Here is an 18888-nt window from a genome sequence, read left to right on the forward strand (position 1 = left end):
AAGCTGTTGAAAGAGTTTGAGAGTTTATAGATTTTATTTATATAGTACCTACTAAGTGGTACTAAGTACCTACTAAGATGCACTAAGCGTTTTTTCCACAAATATTATCTCATTTGATCTTCATAACAACCCAGTTATTATCCTCATTTTATAATTAAGGAAACTGAGGCAAACAGGGTTAAATGACTTGCCCAAGTTCATTTAGCTAGTAAGTGTTTGAAGTCAAATTTGAGATCATGTTTTCCTGATTCTAGTCTCATCACTCTATATACTGGACTGTCTCTTACTAGGAAGGAAAGACAAGGAGACAAAAGGGTATGAAGAGAAGAACTTTTGATTTACGGTCAGAAGACCCAAGTTCAAATCCCAGCTCTGTTCCTTACTAATGAATTTCCTTATCTGTAAAATGAGATGTGGGCTAGAGAAACTCCCATCTCTAAATCTTATGATCTTAAGTTCTGTTGTCTTTTTCTTAATTGGTTAAATATTTCCCAGTTACATTTTAATCTGGTTAGGTAGCCCTGTGAAACTCAGTTTTCTCACTTGAGAAATGGGAAGGTAGGCTAAGAAGTAGAGAATACATGATTTATATAGTCCCTTCCAGCTCCCAAAGTCTATAAATCTATGAGATCATGAATGCAAAAAACTTTAGAAAGTTCTTCAGGGGTGGGGAACCTATGCCCTTGTGGCCACATGTAGCTTGGAGGCCGCAGGTTCTCTACCCTGTTCTATATAAATGAGCTTCTCATTGGCTTTCCACACAAGATGTGCTGGGGTCTTTGTAACTGGGGTTACAAAACCTGGTATGGGTGATATGCACATTTGGGGCTACTTCAAAGGCAATCCAAGTCCCATCTGGCTCACTTCCCTGTTTTCAATGCCCAGCAGGGAAGTAGACTTTCACTTAGTTAATTAACTAACCGTTCAAGGAGAGTAATATCAGCCTGGCTAAGCTGTGGTATACCCATGTCACCAGCCAGGAGTTTTCCTCAGTGCACAAAGCTCGTAGTAGACCCATGCTTAACAAGAAGGTCTCAACCTTCAAACTCTTGTGCCATTCCCCTTCCCTACTGCCCAAGCTCACAAAGCCTGGGTGGCGAGGCCTGACCCCAGTGTTGATACTGGTATAGAATGTGATAAAGAGCTTGTTCCATAGTTACTAAAATGGGAAAATTTCTTATTGGCTCCTATGCTCTACTCCTAGGCTCCTACTCTTTTCTTGCTCTCATGTCAACCAACCTTATTTGTGGTACTTTGTTGTTATTGTTGAGTTGTTTTTTAGTTGTCTCTAATTCTTTGTGGCCCCATTTGTTTGTTTGTTTGGCAAAGATGCTAGAGTGGTTTGCCATTTTCTTCTCCAGTTCATTGTACAGATGAGGAAACTGAGGCAAACAGGGTGAAGTGACTTGCCCAGGGTCATACAGTCTGAGGCTGGATTTGAACCCAGGAAGATGAGTCTTTCTGACTCCAGGGCTGGCACGGGGTTACTTGGCCTGGTGGTCTCTCCTCCTTCCATGCCTCCTTACAATTGGGAGATAGAAGAAAGAATAAGGAAAGGACTGAATGCTTGGAACTTACTGAATTAGGTAAGTTGAGCAAACCATCAGGCTTACCAGGCCCCGGTGTGGATTATCTGTTTGTCTCACATCATCTTGGTCACTTTTCCATGATGGATCTCCACGGTGTGTTCCAGGATCCATCCCAGTTCCTCCAGTGGAGGGGGTGAGGGTGAGAAGAAACTTGAGCCAGAATTATAACCAGCAGGTGACAATGGGCCACCTTATTCCTCAGGGGACATCACTGAAGTCTCTGCATTAGGAGTTGCCTGGGATTGAAGCCAAAAAAAAAAAGGCCAGAAGTCTCGAGAAGGGCAAAGAGAAAAGGAAACCTTAGCATGTTGGGAAATGTACACCTATATATACATACATACATGTATGCATGCATACATAAGAAATACATACATTACATATATATTTTATATATATACACATATATATTTACACGTACAATGAGTGAAATAAGAAATGTATATGTGTGTTTGTGTTTCCCTCATTGCCTCAGTTTCCCCAAGTGAACTCTTAGAAGGCATTAATAAGATTAATAAATTCCCATATAAGCATGAAACAAGATAGAATGTGATGGGGCAACAGAGAAAGCCATACACAGGACAATTTGAAGAGGAAGAAATAATTTTCAGCCTGGGGGAGATGAGTGAAGGCTTCACAGTCAGTACCTTAATTGGACCTTGAAGGATGAGTAGGATTTTACCAGGTGGAGAGGAGCAAGATATATTTTTGCTTTCCTTGCCATGAACCAGCTACCCAACTTAGCAATGGCTCATGAAATCTCCTGGGGTCCAGGCCTGCCATCCTTCATTTCTCTTCCAGCCCTACTTCTGACTCTCTAGACTTTACTGCAGCTCACTCAGTGTCCCTAGGTCCTCACTCTTGAACATCCCTCCATTCCTTCGGTCCCCTTCTCCCACTGGCTTGTTCCTCCCATGGCCTCCATTTTGAGAAAGCATCCAGACTGGTCATCTTTCATTCTTTTTCTGGCTCTGCTTCTGACTCTCCGGACTTTGCTACCATGCCTTCACATGGGTACTTTCTTTCCTCCCTCTCCTCTCCCTTTCAGGGCCATTTTGTGTACTGTCTTCCCCTTTAGAATATCAACTTCTTGAGATCAGGGACAGTTTATTTGCTTCTATTTGTATACCTAGAGCTTAGCACAGTGCCTGGCACAAGGGCTTCATGAATGTTTCTTGACTTGACTTGGGGAAGATATGGTTCAACTTTAATAGTGAAAAGAATAGTGAATTAAGAAGCTGACTTTTAAAATGAATGATAAGCAACACGAATCTTGGAATTGTTTATGCAACATGGAGAAATTCACTCGTCTCTCCAGGCCTCAGTTTTCTGAGCTTTTCCATGCAAAATGAACATGTGAAATTGGGTGGCATCTAAGGTCTCCCCCAGCTTCTACCACTCCCTGGTCACTACTTCCAGCTCTGTCACACAGTGCTTCCTGTGAAAATGAAGGCTCAGCAACCAGTTGTTTTTGCTAGCACATTAGTAACAGAAAGGTAACAGAGTCAATTACCAGGTTTTCTCAATGGGAGCTCAGTGGAGAGACAGACACTGAGGAATAAGGAGGGGGAATAGGGGTGGAGAGAGGCCAAAACATTTATTTTCACATTGTTCTTTTCTGTCACAATTAAGGAAGTTGATACTTACAACAAAATCCATCAGGCAACTCTGCAAAGATGGGTGATTCAGCTGGGAGGACAAGATTGGGGTTTGAGAGCATTCGAAATCAAGCTTGATAAATATTGGTTGAATGAATGAATTATTATCTGTTTGTATTTCATCCTCAGAAAGTTTCTTTTAATAAAAAAAACATCTTTGGCTAAATTAGATTGGGCGGGGGAGGGAGGGATTTTGCCATCACATAGAACATTTCAATTGATGTGAACTATCTAAACAGTACATTAAGATTCCAACAGATTCTCTCCTACCAACAAAACACCCACTGATGCTGTGAATGCTCTTAAAAAATGAGCTACTTGCATAAAGGAAAACTTTTCTCTTTGTTTCACGGTGTTGAGAGATGTATATGAGAACTTGGTAACTGAGAGTCTGAGGAGAGAGAGAGCGAGAGAAAGAGAGAAAGAAAGAGAGAAACAGAGAGAGACAGGGAGAGAAAGAGAGAGACAGAGAGAGACAGAGAGCGAGACAGAGAGAGACAGAGACAGAGAGACAGAAATAGAGAGACACACAGAGAAATAGAAAGAGACAGAAAAATACAGAGAGACAGGAAAAGAGAGAGAGAAGAGAGACAGAGAGGAGAGAGAAATGGTGAGAGACAGTCAGAGAGAGATTCAGAAGAGAAGAAGAGAGACAGAGACAGAGAAAGAGAGAGACAGAGACAGAAAGAGAGAGAGAGAGAGAGAAACAAACACTGCATTGGAAAGAATGCCAGATTTGAAGTAAATCATTTCAATTGGCATGCCAGCTCAGCCACTTGCTGCCCGTGTGACTTTGATCAAGTGCCTGCCCCTCTCTGAGCCTCAGTCTCCTCCTCTGCCAAACAAGGAGGTTGGGTTAAAAGACCTCTCATGTCCCTCTTCAGGTCTCTTGATCTATAATCCTAATTGCTGAGTCTGGGCTCAAATGTTTCTTTCTTGAAATGAGAAGGATGGAAGATTGCAAAGTGTCAGGAGGCTCAGGGAGAAGGGAGGGGAGGAACGAAAGGCCACCCATCCATCAGGCATGTCATGGGCAAAGTTCCGAGCCGACTGCAGAACTCGGGCTCATGCTCTTGGCGCATCTTCTTCGTCTTTGTCTGTGCTGCTCCTAACAAGAAGGCACAGAGGCAGCTTTCTTAATGACTGAGATGATGCCCATAATAATAAGAGCTCACATTTATAGGGTGTTTTAGGCTTTATAAAGTACTCCTCCACAACCTCATGGGCTATATAGTGTAAGTACTATTCCAGAGAAGAGAAAATTGGAAGGTTGAGTGCATTTGTCTAATGTCATGAGGCCAGTAAGTGGCGGGGCTGGGATGTAGGTTCAGATAGCAAAGATCTAGAGCTGGGGAGGGGGACATCAGAGGCCAGTTATTTATTCCAACCCCTCTCATTTTACAGGTGAGGAAACTGAGGCATGAAATCACACATCAGATCCTAGATTTAGAGCTGGAAGGGACCTCAGAGGCCACCAAAACCCTCTTTTTTCAGATGAGAAAATGGTGGCTCAGGGATTTGCCAAAGTCATACAGCATCAGAAGGCAGATTTGCATCCAGATTTTTTTTACTTCAGAGATAGCGTTCTTTCCGCTACACCACATCCATCATTCTTTATGAATAACCTCATCCTGGGGCAGCTATGTGGCACAGTGGATAGAGCACTGGGCTTGAAATCAGAAAGACCCACATTCTTGAGTTCTAATCTGACCTCAGACTCTTGGGCAAGTTACTTCACCCTGCTTACCTCATTTTCCTCATCTATAAAATGAGCTGGAGAAGGAAATGGCAAACCACTCCAGTATCTCTGCCAAGGAAACCCCATATGGGGTCATGAAGTATCGAACATGACTGAAACAACTAAATGACAGATTTCTCTAGTTCAAGAATACTTGACTTGAAGTCCATGAATTAAAAAAAAAATCTCAATAACTATTTCAGTATAGTTGGTTTCCCTTGTAATCCCATGGATTTTATTTCTATTTAAAAATATGATTCTGAGAAGAGGTTACTAGGTTTCCCCAGACTGCCAGAAGGTTCTCTGATACTACAAAAGTTAAGAATCCCTGATCTAGTGCTTTGAAGTTTATAAAAGACTCTCTCCTATCTCCTCCCAGGAGGTAAGGAGTGAAATTATTATCTTCACTTATAGATGAGACAACAGCAGACAGAGCACTGGGCCTGGAGTTGAGGAAGACACAGATTGAAATCCTGCCTCAGATACTTATGAGCTGCATGACCCTGGGTAAGTCACTTAACTTGTCTGCCTCAGTTTCCTCATTTGTCAAATGAGGATGAGAATAGCTCCCTCCTCACAAGCTTGTTGTGAGAATCAAAGGAGATTGTATTTGTAAAGGTCTTTAAAACACTAAATGATACTAGCTGTTATTGTTCTCAAAGAGGCTAAGTGATTTTTACTTGGCCACACAGCTGTGAAGTGTTGGATTCTAGAATGATCCAAGGCCCCAGATTTGAACTCCACATCTATGGCCTACTGAGATCTAGCTAGTCAACTCAGTTGACTGTCTATTATCTAAGGACAATTCTTGTGTGCATTCTTATTGCTGATATAAGAGAGCAGCTTTTTCAGTAGGGTCGTCCAAAGAGTATTGACTTTACCCAGAGTAGAAAAAAGACAAATACTGAAAGCTGAGAAAGGGGAGATGATCTACAGCAGACGACAAAGTCCTCTTATCACAAAAATCATAGAACATAGAACATAGAATGTTGGAGGATTCATTTCACAGAGAGGAAACTGAGGCCTCGAAGAGGGAAATTCATGAACAAGCATTTATTTAGCACCTACTATGTGCCAGACAGAATGCTAAGAGCTGGGGATAAAAATGAAAGCCTCCCCCCACTCAATGTCTCTGCCCTCAAACTCAAGGAGCTCACCTTCTAATGGAGGGGAAATTAGAGATAACTAACAGAAAAAAAAATGCGCCCAAAATTAGGGAGGGCTGACTGGGAAAGACTTTTTGCAGAAGGTGGGATTTTAGCTAGGATCTGAGGGAAACCAGAAGGCAGAGATGAGGAGGGAGAGCATTCCTGGGATGAAAGCCATCCAGTGAAAATGCCCAGTCCAGTAATGGAGAGTTGTGTGTGTAAGGAACATGAAAAAGACCAGTGTCACCGAATTTCAGAGTACATGCAGGGGAGTCTGTTGTGATAACAGTGGAAAGGTAGGATGGGGCCAGTTCATAAAGGGCTTTCAAAGCCAACCAGAGGATTTTGATATTTGATGCTGGAGGTCATAGGAAGCCACCAGAGTTTATTGAATGGAGGAGGGAGGGATAGCATGGTCAGTGTGCTTTAGTGAGATCAATCAGACAGCTGCAAATAGGGAAACACTTGGAGTCAGGAGGCCAGACAGCAGGCTATAACAAGAGTATGGGTGTGAGCGATGAGGGTCTCCTCCAAAGTGGTGGCAGGGTCAGAGGAGAAAAGGGCTTGGATCCCATAGGTGTTACAAAGATAGGAGCAAGAGGACTTGGCATATAGTTATATATGGAGGGTGAGAGAGAGCCTGGGTGACTGGAGGATGGTAGTACCATCAACAGCAAGAGGGAACTAAGCAAGAGGGGAGGCCTTCATGGGAAGGATAACAAGTTTGTTACCTTGGACAAATAGAATTTAAGCTATCTGGGAGGTATCTAGTTGAGATGTCCCAGAGGCAGTTGGTGATCTGAGACTAGCATTTTCAACAACACTCTTCCATCCCATGACACTGGCCTCTTTTGCTGTTTTATGTCTCAGCTGTGGGCCTTTTCTCTGGCTGTCCCCATGCCTGGAGTACTCTCATTCCTCTTTCTCCTGGCATCCTTCAAGCTCAGCTAAAATTCTACCTCTTACAGGATGATATCCCCATTCCTTTCAGGAATTTCTTACATGGATCCCCCTTACCTTTGTCAGTTCTCATCAGTTCATCCTGTCTCTAGCTCGTTTGTACAAAGTTATTGTCTGTCCCATTAGTCTGAGAGCTTCTTGAGGCAGGGCTTCTTTTGTCCTTCTCCGTATACCCAGGACTTAGCACAATGCCTGACTACACAGTCAACACTTAAGAAATGCTTATTGACTGACTGTCTTTATTTGTATAATGGACTTTAAGGTATGAAGATGATGAGGTCCCACTGTATTGACTCTATTGATTTTGAGAAATCAATGCCCTTGCTAGAGCAAAGTGGAGACTTGAATCCCCTCCTTAGAGTAGATGTTTTTTATATGGATAGTAGCTAAATTCACACAAGAATTCATAGCACTGCCTCCTCAACCCCTTACCCTAGAATCTCTTATTTGCTTCACAATTTTGCTCATGGAGCCCTTACTGATGCCTGGCTTCCCCTCACTTATCCCTACCCCCCCCCACCCATTCTCCTCCTGCCCTCCAATTTGAACAGCTATTTATTGCATGTATACTTAGCAATCTACAGGTTGTCTCTCCCAGTAGAACACAATCTCCCTTAGTGCAGGGCTTGGTTCATTTCTGTCTGTGTCTCTGTGCCTGGTGCACAGCAGGTACTAGCTGATTGATTGACAGTGGAAAGCTTTGTTTATTGATTCACTGAACATTGAAATCAAATGAGGTGTTAAACAAGAACTTATATGTTCAACAGTGTCTTGGAGACTGTTTTACATAGTCTAAATAAGAGGATTTCCCATTGGTAGCAAGATTCGCAGAATGCTCCAATTTACATATGACATCATACTAATTGCATTGGGTCTCAGAGCAATAAAAAGTCTCTTCAGTGAAGTCTACAGTAAAATGAAAGAAATTGGTTTAACCATCTACACTAGAAAAACAAAATATTGGAAAAATGTCTCCTGCCCACATTGATGGAGTGGCAAGGTATGTTGAGCAGAGAGCTGGACTTGGAACCAACATGACCTGGGTTCTGATTTCATCTCTAACATACACTAGCTGCGTGACTCTGGGTAAGTCACCTAATCTCTCATTGCTTCCAGGCAATTCTCTAAGACTACAAAATTGCAGAGCAGGTTCAGATCTGCACCGTGAAGGGAGTTTTTTCACTGGGGAATTCTTTATAATCTACACCAATGAAATCAAAGGTCTGCCGTCTCCACCCCTTGCCTCTCCAATGCCCAAAGGATGCCCTAGGGTTGGGTGGGCATCCTGTTGAGCTTGTGTGTGTGTGTGTGTGTGTGTGTGTGTGTATGTGTGTGTGTGTATGAATATACTTGAGCAGTATATCTCTATTAGACATGAGCTGCCATGGACCCCAATAGAAGGGGCCCAAAATGAAAGTGGAAGAATTAGATTTACATTAGGATAACATTTTAAAAAGTTTCAGTGATCTCAAACCCATTAAATATTCTGCTGGTAACCCCAGATCCTCAAAGTCTATGGTCGCAGAGAACAAGTACTGGAAGATTCCCTTAAGCTGGACAAGTTTCAAGCATGGGCCAGTCAATGAGTGGAATGTACATCTGCCATCTTGAGACCACTGTATCTTAGCTCCAAGAGTCTCCTCACCAAAGTAGCCACAGAAGGATGGATGCTTTAGCCATAGCAGAAAACCACCTGCCAAGAAGGTGATCTTCATCCTTGGAGAGGTTATTCATGACATTGAAATGGCCAGTCCTTAAAGTTAAAATATTGAAATGTTTGCTCAGTAAAGCTAACTTGTCCATGATTCAGATAACAGCACACATCAGAGGAATTGCAATGGGGAAGAAGCCAATGGGCAGGGGAAAGACACTTGGCAGGTGGAAGCAGGCATATTACATATGCATGCTAAGTGCTATAAGAGGCATCATTGAAGCCTTGTGGAACTAGAAAAGGGAGAAAATGAAAGTCTAAGGAATTCATGGTGTCATCAAGAGGCCAAAATAATTCAAGGAAGCCTCCCCCCCCCCACTTCTGGGGTGAATCTTTGGGTGAATCTTCTGGGGTTGGGGGTGAGGGTTGGCCTCAGCCCTGGAAGGTAGGATTTGAGGATAAGAATTGCACAGGAGGAAAAAGTATGGAGGCCATGCAATCTCCACTGTGGGGGGAGGACGAGGGAAAGTAACCACAACTATGAAGTTGTACAAATATTAAAGCAAAGGAGAGAAAAAAAAGAACCTCCATATGTCCTCCCACTATAAAAATAATGTTACCTTATTATGACAAAGGCATTGTGGGATAGTGCAAATAACATTATACTTGGGGTCAGGGGACTTCGATTCCAATATTGATTGTACTACTTGCTGTCTATTGGGCCAACAATAAGTCATTTCACTTTCCTGGGTCTCATCTTCCTCCTCTGTCAAATGGGGTGTGTGTATGTGTGCCGCTGGATTATCTTTAAGGTCTCCTTAATTTAATATTCCCTGTTCTAAGGCCCCTCCCAACTCTGACATTCTCTGTTCTCAGATCTCTCCCAGCTCTGACATTCCCTGTTCTAAGGCCTCTCCCGACTCTCACATTCTGTGTTCTAAGGTCCATTCAAGTCTGGCACCCTATGTTTTATGTTCAAGGGTCCTTTCCTGTTCTGACATTCTATATTCTTAACCCAATCTATTTGTCTTTCATTCCCAAAATAAAGAATACCGATTGTTACATACATGTAACTATAATCCTTATTATTACTTGAGCTGGCATTGTTGCCTAGGATGACTGCCAGGTGCCTGGCCTTTGGAGTCCCAGCCTTGGCAGCCACTGATGGGTCATTTATAGAGCATGATGGGACACAGGCCCGCCTGCCCTTGGAGCTCTTCAGTAGGTCAGAGGCAAACTAGGTCTGATAGAGAAGACATGAGGGGCAACAATTTTCAACAGCTGTGTGGACTTCTTTGGTTTCAGTCTGTGCCCTCTGGGGTCATTCTAAAGTCCTCACCCTTATCTCGTGACTGCCTGGGCACTCATGAGCCCCAGAAGCAACACCAGAGGAATGGGAGAGATCCTTGCCATCCTGTCCTGGCCCGCTGAGACAGGCCTGCTCCCTACATGGTATTCTCCAGGTCTTTTTCTGTCCCAAACTCCCCTTATCCCCTGCCAACCAGGCTCTGAACTCTAGACAGCTGTGGAAAGGGAGACCATGTGCTTTGTGGAGCAAAGGGAGGATGTGCCTGCTCCTTTCCTAGGCTCATGAGGCTTGAAGTTTCAAGGTGGCCTGAAGGTCATCAAACACAATCCTTTCATTTTTAAGATCAGGAAAGCATCCCGGAGAACAGAAACTAAACAATGTGCAATTAGTATGAAGCAGAGAAGGGCCAGGATTCCAACCCAAATTCTCCGAGGACCCCTCACTCCTTGCAGGGTTCCTGCTATCACACTGCCCATAGCCAAAGAGCTGTGATGGAGAAAAAGTAGTAACCTTGACCCCAGAAGGCAGAACTAGTAATATGGGGTGAGGCTTAGGGGCAGGGGAAGGGAAGGCATAAACAAGCAGAGTTCAACTCAACTTCAGACTTGTTTAACACCTGGCACTATCTAACAATGGAATGAGTAGAGAAGTGTGCTCCCTGTCACTAGAGGATCAGATAAGGGTTGGATGACCATATGTCAGAGAGAGCCTAAAGGGATTCTTATTGAGAGGCAATGGAAATGTAATGGTGTAATGGAAATGGTTCTGCTATGTCAGAACATTTCATGTCCTTCAGGCATCAGGAGATCTGAATTCTAGTCCTAGGCCAAAGTTACAATGTCCCGATCTTGGACAAGTAGTACCACTTCTCAGGGCTCCAGTCTCCCCATCTGAAAATCCCTGAGGTAGATTAGATGAGGTCTCTCATAGCTCTTACAAATCTATTTTTAAGGTTCCTCCCAGCTCTGACATCCTGTGTTCTAAGAATTCTAAGGGCCCTTTCAGCTCTGAACTTCTGGCATAGCCACGATACAGGGTTAGGTGACCTGTAGGCTCTATTCACCTCTGTGATTGTATAGCTCCTCCTCTCAGACTGAAAGTCAAGAAACATGGACTGTAATTCTGACACTTACATCTTGGACAAATCAGTCATTCATTCTGGGACTCAGTAGTTCCATCTGTAAAATAAATAGCTCCTGCTTCCATCCAACTTCAGAGCATCCTAGGATCCAGGATCTAGAGCTGAAAGGGAGCTTAGAGGGGGCCTAGGCCAATTCCCCATTTTACAGATAAGAAAACTGAGGTTCACACAGGTTAACTTAGGACCGTAGAATCATAGGGGCCTAGATTTAGAACTAGGAGGAACATTAAAGGTCACCTAATCCAAGTGTCTAATTTTATAGATGGGCTTGGAATTGGGAAGACCCAAATTCAGATGGAGACTCAGACACTTGACTGCAGGCAAGTCACTTGATTGTTGTCAGTTTACTCATCTGTAAAATGGGGCTGATAATCACACCTCCCTCCCAGGATTGTTGTGAAAATCAAATGAGATATAATTTGAAAAATGCTTAGCAAACCCTAAAGTGATATATAAATTATATATGTGTATTTATTATCATTATGTGACTTAGTCACACAGGCAGTGAATGACAGAGCTCGAATTTGAACTTGTCAGGTGACTTGCTCAGAGTCATACATTCCATAAAGTGCAATTTAAACCTGGAATGTTTTGCTTGTTCTCTGGCATCTTTTCTACTCTACCATGTTATATCCTGTCTTTAAAGAAGCAGGATTGTTTTTTAAAATCAACTCCAGTATTGTCAGGGCAGCTAGGTGGCACCATGATGGATAAATCGCTGCACCTGGAATCAGGAAGACCTGGGTTCAAATCCAGTCTCAGACATTTCCTTGCTGTGCGACCTTGGGCAGGTCATTTTACCCTGTTTGCCTCAGTTTCATCATCTGCAAAATGAGCTGGAGGAGGAAACGGCAAACCACTTCAGTATCTCTGCTAAGCAAACCCCAACTGGGATCATGAAGAGTCAGATACAAGTGAAACAACTGAACATTGACAACAACAATCCATTACCTGTTTTCATTTTTCAATATCCTATATTTAAAGTCCTTCCACAACCTCTCTTGGTTCCTATTTCATTATTTAACAGCTGCCACTCCCGGGAAGTTTGTGGTTATGCCTCACCTCAATCCTGTCTCTTGGAATTGTCAGTTTCTGGAAAGGACTGGGAGATCCTGGGTGGGTAAATCCCCATAGTGTTTAAAGCTCACACTTAGCTCCCGCAGAGTCTTAAATAAAACTACTTCTACCCTGGCTCAGAACAGAGCAGGTATAATCACAGAAACCCAGCCTGTTAGAGCTGGAGGACACCTCTGGGATCACTGAGGCCAAGCTCCTCTCTTAACAGATGAGGAAACCTGAGATTCAGTGACTTGCCCATAGTCACATAGCTGGTAAAGGCTGGCAAAACCTGTCCTTCTAGACAACAAGGGCAACAACTTTTCCACTATCACCCTCTGCCCAGACCATGGGGGAGACTGGGAAATGGGTGCTATGATCTCTTAAGTGAACCTCTAGTCTGAGTTTCAGAAACTCATTTTCACTTTCCTCCTCTCTGGGGCTAACTGGAGAGGACGGACTATAAGACGGGAGGGGTTGAGACTAGAGAGAGAATGAGGTCTCTTCTGGGCTTTGTTAAAGAAAATACATTCTTTGCTCCTGAAGCAGTTGATACATCTCTTGGATTGGGCAGAGACGTACAAAATCACTTTCCCCCACAAGAATCAATGCCAGTGGAATATTTTAGCCTTTTGCTTGATGCCCATACAGCTGCTGATATTTCTCTTAGCCTGCTGGACAGCTCCCTGGGGACCTAAAGGAAGGGCTTCAAGGATTTTTTTTTCCTTCCCTGGCAGAGATCCCTGAACCAGTCATCCCTCCTGCCCCTGGCAATTACTAGAAAAGGGTCCCTTGTCATCCACCCCAAAAAAATCCAGCTCAGACTCCTTCCTTCAAGACCCCAGAGGAAAGAGGGTACTGTCCAAGTGAGAGGCCAGAGGAGTCTACTGTCCTATGTCATCTTTCTTCCATTACAGCCTTCTCTGGGAAAAATAGTGAAAAATTCACACACACAAATTGTAAAGGATTCAGGAATCAGAGAGGAGAATCGGGAGCTAGAAGGGACCAAGTTTTAGAGATGAGGAGGAAATTGAGGCCCTGTGAAGTACAGAATCGGAAGATCTGGAAGTCAGAAAAACTGGCAGGGGACCTGCACTAAAATCTGTAAGTGAGCAAAACTTTTCTTTAAGGGTCACCCAACAAGTGTTTGGATGACACCCCCTACCCCCACCCCATTCAATCACCTCCAGTGATTCCCTCCAGGATAAAATTTTAAACACTCTATTTGACTTTTAAAGATGTTCCTAATCGACATCCTTCTGACCTTTCCAGTTGTCTTCCACCTTATTTACTCCCTGCTAAGCTCTGAAATCCCGTGGCACAGCCTCCGGGCATTTTCACTGACTGCCCCCCCTACCTGGAATGCCCTTGCACATCACATCCACCTCTTAGCTTCTGGTAAAAAGGGCTCCACTCTCACCTTCTGCAGGAATCATTTCCTGGGTCCCCTTGCTGCTAGTGACTTCCCTTTGCACTCATCTCCCATTTACGCTGAATATATTTTGTATGGACACACTTTGTTTGCATGTTATCTTTCTCGTTAGAATATGAGGTCCCTGAAGGCAAGGACCGTGTTTTTGGCTTTCATTGTATCTGCTGCCCAGCTCATAGTAAGGACTTAATAAATGCTTGATTGATTTATGGATTGCAACTACCACCTTTGGGAGGCAGGCAGCTCCTTCTACTCTGGGATAGTTCTCAACCTCAGGCAATTTTTCTTTATAATTAACCTAAATCTGTCTCTCTGGGGCTTCCCTTAATTACTCCTGATTCTGCCCTCTGGGGCCAGGCAGAACCAGACTAATCCTTTGTCATCAGGGATCACAGACTGAGAGCCAGAAGGTACTTCAGAAATCCAACCCCTCCATTTTACAGAAAAAGAAACTGAGACCCAGAGAAAGGGAGCAACTCACCCAAGGACACATAGGTACGGACACAGGTGAGATTTGAATTCACATCCTCAGATGCTAAAGACAGCACTCTTTCCACTGTTCTCTGCTGCTTCAGTACAGGATGTCCCCAAAGTCTTATAATTGTTTTAAGCTATTTAAATAAGTATAATTGAGAAAGCCTGTACTTGAAGGCATCTATCATAGTCTGTCCTAAATTTTCTCTTCTCCAAGCTCAATGTCCTTCAGGCATGTTTTCCTGTCTTCTCATGTTCCAGACATGTTCCCTAGGTCCGATTTCACTATTCCTTTCTCTCACCATCCACCTTAGGATAGAAAGTATGTTGGAGGAATAATAATGAAACCACATATCCCTATAATAATTTATAGGCCCAGATTTTGAGCTAGAAGACATAGTAAGGATTAGCTAGTCCAGGGGCAGAGGAACCCTCAGCCTCAAGGCCACATGTAGCCTTCCAGGTCCTTGGGTTCAGCTTTTTATTAAGAGGATTTGTTCTATGAAGTTTGGATTCAGGACCTAGAGGGCCACATGTGGCCTCGAGGCTGCAGCTTCCCCACCCTTGACTAGCCTAATACCTTTATTTTACAGATCAGGCAAAGTGATTCATGTAAGGCCACCAGGCCTTAAAAATAGCAGGGCCATGACTCAGCCCCTTAGACTCCAAGGCAGATGACATGGAAACTACATTAACATTGTATAGCCCCATTTGAAGATGAGAAAACTGAGTCTCAGAGAAGGGAAATGACTTTTCCACAGGCCCAAGGATGTTGATCAGGAGTGTCAAATTCAAATAGAAATGAGGACCACAAATCCATATACTAAAATCCCTGTGGGTGGCATATTTACTGTTGTAAAATATGCTGTCTAGGTTGTATTTGTATTTATTTTGTAGAGTATTTTTCAATGACATTTCAATTTGGTTCCGATCTAAGCAGAGTGGTGCAGGTGATATGGATCTGGGTGGTGTATTTGTCACCTCTGATATATGTGGCTGAACTGCTGGTTAGGGCCCAAATAACTTGCCCAGGATCGCCTAGCTAACAAGTGTCAGAAGCCAAATTTGAGCCTAGGTCTTTCTGACTCCAGACCAACACTCTGTTGACTGCTTAAGCCAAGTTCTTTCTAATTGGCCCATGGTCTTTCTTTCCACTCACGCCATGCTGTTCCCAATTATCTCCATTTTGCATGGGGAAAAATGAAGCTAGATGCTTGTGATGTCCTTAGGGGGTTGTAGCAGATGGCAGCTACTTGGAAGAAAAGAGAAAGCATTTGGTCTTTTCCAATAGCACCAAAAGAATGAGGTTGTAACAATGTCTGCATTTTAAAGGATATGATGAGCTCTACTAGCAATAGCCCTGGGAGGAAGGTAGAACAAGCAGTTTATTCCCATTTTACAGATGTAGAAACTGAGAATCTCAGGGGCTGACTTGTCCATGACACTCCAGTTAGAACTCTTTCCATTATCAAATGACAAGTATTTTTTATTAAACAGGCACCTGCCATGTGCCAGGGGTCTTGCTGAGGGGGAAGGGGGAGACCAGAGAGGGGGAGGGTGGAGGTGGACAGGGAGGTAGGGGTGAGTGGGTAGTATAAAGACAAAAAGTGCCCTTAAGGCATTCTATCAGGGAGACAACAGATATACATACTTACATACATACATACATACATACATACATACACACATATATACATGTATGCATATATACATATATACATACACATAAATACACATACACACATATACAGAAGGGGGAACTGGCCAACGAAGACTCAAACCTTTAAGCGTATTCAGAATTGCTCTTCCTCTTACAGTGATACAGAGCATGTCCAGATATTCTCTGCCTGATTCCAAAATGGCAGCTTATTGAGTTTGCTTCCAGCCATGAGTAACTGCAGGATTGGTGCTGTGTGATGATAAAAAGTCTTCCAGTTGGCTGAAAATTTGAAAAGACTAATGACTCATAAATTGCTGAGCTGGAACGCAGTGTGCTTATTATTAAATGAAACTAGGCAGCTGGACACTGGACCCAGAATCGGGAAGATCAGAGTTCTAATCCAGCCTCAGACATTTCCTAGCTATGTGACCCTGGGCAAGTCACTTCACTTTTGTCTGCTTCAGTTTTTTTTATCTGTAAAATGGGGAACCTACCTCCCAGAGATGTAGTGAGTATTATAAGCATGAACATTTGTAAAGAACTTAAAGATTTAAGCTAGTATTGCTACTATATCAAATACTTTCCTAAAATTGCAGCAAATTCTTATCTACAGCATTCTTGCCTGATCAGTAATCCTAGTAGCCCTGTCTGCAAAGGAGTAAGATTAGCCTAACATGACCTGTTCTTGATGAAGCCTTTGTGTTAACCATCAAAAGATGTTTGGTATCTATGGTATCGATGGCCTAAGATTATGTTCTTGAATTTTGTCCAGAAGAGAAAGTCAAATTCCCTGGCCTGGAGTAGGAAGGCTCCATTCTTTTCCCTTTTTTGAAAATTAGGAGGATGCTTGCCTTTACATGCTCCCATGACACCTTGCTTCCTCATCACCATCTTTCAAAGATCATTGACATCATCTTGGTCATTGTATCTGCTGAATCTTTCAGTGCCTGAGAATGTCATTGATGGGGGTCAGGTGATGAACTCATCAAGAGTGGTCAGATACTCTTTTCCCAGCACCTAATTTCTCTTTAATATAAACTTTCAGTTCAGTCTCTTTCTTTTCTCTGTGCCCCAAAACCATTTTCCTTGGAAGAGAAACTAGAAGCCAAATAAGAGTTAAACAGTTGGTTCTCATTGTCCCATCCATCCTCTGCCCACGTCCTAGCCTTCATTTCTCCAGACATAGCTAAAAAAAATAGTTGTTCAGTCATTTTTCAGTCATGTTCAACTCTTCATGAACCCGTTTGGGATTTTCTTGGCAAAGATACTAAAACGGTTTGCCATTTCCTCCTCCAGCTCGTTTTGCAGATGAGGAACTGAGGCAAATGAGGTTGAGTGACTTGCCCAGGGCCACACAGCTAGTAAGTGTCTGAGGCCAGGTTTGAATTCACAAAGATGAATCTTCTTGACTCCTGAACTGGTGCTCTAAATACCTTTTCCCCACAAAAACAAAAATCCCTACAATCAACCAAATAAACAAAAACTCCCTTTTTCTTCTTGTAAGTTTCTTCTCCCCAACATAAAAGTCATTCTGAGTGTTAGCACTCTGAACACACTATTATTACAACACTGCCATGCTTTTGTATTCATCTGTCATTGCCTACCCTGGCTTGTCTTCAGCAGAAATCTTCTAACAATCCACAACCAGACAATTCCTTGTTTTCTCCCATTGGATTTTTCCCCTACACTTTGTGTTTTCAGAATATCATACTTGAGAACTTCCTCTCCCTCTTGGAATGATTTCCCCTACAGAATTTCAGGTCATAGGATCCTATCTATGTTTTCTCTGGCCCTCCCAAAATCTATGGTGCATTTCAAGCAATGCCTGTTTTTCTCTCCCCTATCACAAATTCTAAGGAGTAGCCACTTATCTTCAAGGTTTCAATAATTTCCATCCTAGAAGCAATTTTCTCACTGTTAGTGGAAATAAGATCCAGGACAGATATTCCCCATGCTGATGTCTCCAACCTTTTTAAAAGTTTGAATTATGATGAAGTCAAGAAATTATGAATTGCTCAGTTTTGGTAGAGAGAGCTCCAGCAGATCTCTGAATAATTGAAATCTCTGTCACTACTATAGACCTCTACTTCAGGTTTGTGTTTCCCGAACTCCTCATCTATGTCTTCATTCTGTCCAGGTGGTCTGTAGTATACTCTAATGATAATATCGCTTTCATTTTTGCCTCTTTTATTCCAATATTCTCCAACATCCCTCCCTTTTTTGGATTCCTGGATTTCTTTTCATGAGTTTAATGTCTTAATATACAATGATACATCCTTCCCCCACCCTTTTATCTATCCTGTTTCTTTTGAATAAGGGACATTTCTCCCTTCCCAAACCATGCAAGGACCCATTCCAAGTTCTGACCCTGCCCCTTACTATCTTTGTGACCTTAAGCAAGCTCTGGGCCCATTTTCTCAACCCCTTTGACTAAGTGGAGTTGGTCTAGATGATCTCCAAGGTCTTCTCTAGCTCCAACACTGTGATGTAGGATTGAGACAATTTTCAGTAGCATGCATGAGGTCAAATTTGTCTTCTTGCAATCAGAATCTCTAGTTTTCACCAATATTATCAAATGAGATAGTATTTGTAAATCACTTAGCATAGTATCTGGCATATTGTAGGCACTTGATAAATGGTTGTTCCATTTCCTCCTGGGTCATTTGGCTTGCTAGCCATACTTCATATATGTGTGTTCATCCTTCATTGCTGAAGAAGACCATGCCATCAGAGAAATAATGACATGACTTGCACTTGACTTTGTTTTGAATGAGGGAGGCCTGTGTAGGTCACCAGCCTCATTTCTCCTCCAGAGCCATCTGAATCCAGTGACCAAATATTCATCAGGATGAGGCAATTGGGGTTAAGTGACTTGCCCAAGGTCATACAGCTAGTGAGTGTCAAGTGTCTGAGGTGAGATTTGAACTCAAGTCCTCCTGACTCCTGCACTGGTGCTCTATCCACTGCACCACCTAGCTGCCCCACTTTATATATGACTCTCAGAGGCTATAACCCTCTACTCTTGACTCTAATTCCACCAAAGTATAGCTGAGATACATCTTGGGGCAGAATATG

The 18888-nt window shown here is 42.9% G+C and overlaps 1 pseudogene; it reads right to left on the reverse strand.

Moving 5' to 3' along the window:
- Positions 1–15317, reverse strand: part of LOC140516289 (large ribosomal subunit protein uL6-like) — a 75732-nt pseudogene extending 60415 nt beyond the window's left edge.
- Positions 15318–18888: the final 3571 nt, after the last annotated feature.

Source organism: Notamacropus eugenii, chromosome X (genome assembly GCF_028372415.1).
Source record: "Notamacropus eugenii isolate mMacEug1 chromosome X, mMacEug1.pri_v2, whole genome shotgun sequence".
NCBI classification, from domain to species: Eukaryota; Metazoa; Chordata; class Mammalia; order Diprotodontia; family Macropodidae; genus Notamacropus; species Notamacropus eugenii.